Source organism: Lycium barbarum, chromosome 3, assembly GCF_019175385.1.
Source record: "Lycium barbarum isolate Lr01 chromosome 3, ASM1917538v2, whole genome shotgun sequence".
In the NCBI taxonomy this organism is placed as follows: Eukaryota; Viridiplantae; Streptophyta; class Magnoliopsida; order Solanales; family Solanaceae; genus Lycium; species Lycium barbarum.
Genome location: NC_083339.1, coordinates 104,202,616 through 104,206,401, shown reverse-complemented (window position 1 = coordinate 104,206,401; position 3,786 = coordinate 104,202,616). Strand labels below are relative to the sequence as shown.

Here is a 3,786-nt window from a genome sequence, read left to right as displayed (position 1 = left end):
CAAATATATCAACTTTAACATGAAGAACAACATGGCAACTTCGAAATTGTGATTTCTTTACTATTTCACCTTTCGGAGGAAAAAACCTTGCTTTGAAGTAACATGGAGTTTGAAGTGATGTTCATGACCTAAGGTATATTTTAACTTCCTTTTGATCTCTTTGAACTTCTACAAGTAATTGATCATAGAAATTGGTGAAAACCCCCATAGAACAAGCTCTTCTATATTCTTATGAAACTTTCAAGAACTTAGCTTATTTGTTGGGCTGTTTTACATGGTTTTGTTGTGTTTTTTGGGGTTATGGTGATATGGATGGGATCATATTGGAGAGGATAAGTAGAAAATTAGAATTTGGTAGCGTTTTACGAGAAAATTTCGCTATAAAAAGGGCCTATAAATTCATGACCATGAGTTGCTCGATTAAATGTCTAAATGAAGATTTCTATAAGTTATGACCTTGGTTTTGATCTTGAATAATCCGTATTATGTATGAAATCATTCGTAAGGCGTTCAAGGACTCGGGAAACATATATAACTCCATCGATGAGGTATGTAGGGATTTCTCTTCTCTTCTTGGCATGACTAGAATTCAAATGAGCTTTCATTGAAAAGTTATTTCCGTTAACTTGTGTCGACCACGTTCAATAATGATCGAGCTAATCTCTACTTCATATATGACTTGTGTCAAAGTACTTTCTATGGTTCCACATCTCTTTTGGTTAACGATTGAACGACCTTCCGTTAACTTGTATAAACCACATTCCGAAATAGTTAAGATCATCTCTTCTCATGAATAGCTTATATTGGAATAATTTCCCGCAGTTCGTATCTATTGTTTGTCAATTGAAGAATGATGTTCATTATGGTACTCTTCACGTCAAAGTTGAGGCAGTTGTATTTCCAATCATTTGAGTTGATCTTTACCTCACGTGTAATCCGTATCAAGTATATTTCATATTCTTTACATTTATGGTCTTCTTGATTGAAAGCTAAAGAGCGTAGCAACAATAATGAAAATCGGAGGGTAACAACGACAGGTCACTCCGACTCTTTCCATGATATTTCTTCTGAGGTCAGTCTTGCATTGCACTTATATATATGTATTTATTTTCATTACCGAGCCGCGCTATAGTCGGCCGAGTAGGCACTTATATGTGCACCTAGACATGTTTCTTTCTTTACCGAGCCGTGTTGTAGGCGGCCGGGTAGGCACGTAGCTGTGCACCTAGATGTATTTCTTTCTTTACCGAGCCGTGTTGTAGGCGGCCGGGTAGGCACGTAGCTGTGCATTGCCACTGATCAGTTGGGCGGAGATGATGTTATGATGATGAGCTCACCCTACAGAGGGATTTATTATTGTTATATGATATATGCCTCCACAGTGAGGAATGATTTTACGAGCATGCATTTACATTTATGTCATGATTATGGTCGCCCTCAGTGGCCTCGTTCAGAGTTTCAGGTTGTCTCTAGATCTCTTTCTATGATTATCTGTATCTCTTATGCTTATGTTATGTTTACGCTTACCGCCTTACATACTCGGTACATATTTCGTACTGACGCATTTTGTGCGCTGTGATCATGCTCACAGGTACGGTAGACAGATTGGTGTACCTTTCTCTGTAGGATACCAGCGTTCAGCAGGGATGTTCGCACTCCATTCTCCGGAGTTGCTGGTTAGAGTCATCAATATATATATATATACATATATATTACGAGTACGACTATAGCTACGTCGGGGCCACTGTCCCGACCAGTTGATGCATATTAGTGCTCTAAGAGGCTTACAAACTACCAGTCAGTGTACAGGTATTTTGTTTGGCCTTGCCGGCCTTCTGACTAGTTGTCTTTCTTGGTTGTGGCTTTGTCGGCCCTAGTTATGCATATATGTGTTGTTGGGCTTTTTTTGCAGGTAGGTTGTCATGATATATTTCTTAAAATTGTTATTCAGCGGCCTTGACGGCCTATGATTCACGTTACAAAGTTTAGATATCATAGTTGGTTCGCTCGGCCCTTCGGGTGCCGGGTGCCGGCCACACCCCCCAAGATTGGGGTGTGACAACTTTCACCTCACTATTTGTTACCATCTCAATCCATGATCTCATTTTCTTATGCCAAATTGTTGTGAAGTTTATTAGTGACGATTTTGCCAATCGAGTTTATTTACATTCATTCATCATTTACCAAAACGCCAAGCAACTTTTTAAAACCCCTTTAGAGATTTAGGTACTTAAGATTTGTGCATTTTTTGTTGATTTGTTATCTTTTGGATGTTTAGAAATATTAACAACATTTGTTTAATTTTTATTAAAAAATTGATTGTTGTGAGAAAAATGCATCGAATGCTTTTGACAGCTTTGCTCTTGATTTTTTATTGTCTCATCATGATCACTTTTGGAAATTTTAATTTCAGCTAATGTTATGGTTTGATTTGCTTTTTTTAAGTTATTGAGACTTTAAGTTTCGCAGAGTATATTTATGGTAATGTTATAAACTTGTGTGCTTCCATTATTTTCTAGGAAAAAACTGAAAAATATTCTAATTTTAATAAAACTTGTTTTGTTATTTTAAAATTAGAGTATTAGAAAAATATCATTTCATAAATTAAATTTCTGAAATTATTAAATTGGTATCAGTATGTTGTTATTTCAGATATCTTTTTGGTATCATTATGTTGTCGGGGAAATATTGTGATGCCTTTTTTTAATCTTGTTCCCGTCAAATTCTACCAAATGTGTATGCCCTCTTTTGTAAGATATTTAATTTTTTTGTTTTTTACTAAACAATTTTATTTTTCTAGACACCAGCCTATCAAACAATACAATGCAAGGGAATCAAAGATGCGTTAAGGTTTTACAATCTCAAATTTTCTTCTTCATAACCCATGCCTCAAAAGAGAAGAGAAGAATTCAATGAATAATGATAGTGGAAGAGAAATCGCTCAAATTGTGCGAGGATAGAGTAATGAAGAACATGGAACCCTCTTTGACCTTAGAGGAAAAGATTTATCAATTGACACTATGAACATAGCAACGAGCCAGGGAGGACATTGAAGTTTGTTAAATAAATATTCTTACAACTATTTAGTTATGTCCATTAAGTTAATTAAATGCATCGAAAACGTTTTGGTTTTACCACTTATATTACGCTTTTTATCCCTTTATAGTATGAGCCTTAAATGGAAACTTGAGTTTAAATATAGACTTTTAGTATGCAAAGCGTATGTGTTCATTTTACTAATTGTCGGTTCATGCATTAATTAAATCATTATCTTCTAAAGATTTTATGTAAAGAAATTTTCACATCCTTGTTTGCATATTCTTAATACAAGATTGACAATAATATTTCTAAATAGCGTTTGAATAGAAAGGCAGGGCGAGAAGTTTAAAATTACATAATTTTTTCTATGAAATAAGAGTTAGCTTCCCTTCACTGTAGGAAATTCTATTTATTTTAATTTGATATTTTATTTTATTTTTGGCATATGTAGTATTCCCCTATACATTTGATTTATTATCTTATCTATCTTTGTCTAAGATTAGATACTTTTATATTTTGTATTATAGTTTCTATAATCTCTTTTACATAAAAAATTTATAAAATACCATGTCTTACTGCTCGAAGTGCGGATCAATTAACTAGTTTAATATATCAGGTCACAATCTATGGTCGTCAATGGTTTTAGACAGTTATATTCCTTATTGAAATATAATTAGTCATAATCTATTTTTTTTAGTAGTTAATCAAAACCTATTTCATTTGCGGTTAGATACAAAATCAAACCAT

At 34.1% G+C, this 3,786-nt stretch overlaps 1 long non-coding RNA gene across 1 annotated transcript; it reads left to right on the top strand.

The window, feature by feature from the left end:
• Positions 1–544: 544 nt before the first annotated feature.
• Positions 545–3,187, top strand: LOC132633969 (uncharacterized). Its single transcript, XR_009579980.1, has 3 exons — positions 545–1,072; positions 1,592–1,809; positions 2,801–3,187. It is a non-coding gene; the product is annotated as an uncharacterized LOC132633969 (long non-coding RNA).
• The last annotated feature ends 599 nt before the right edge of the window (positions 3,188–3,786 follow it).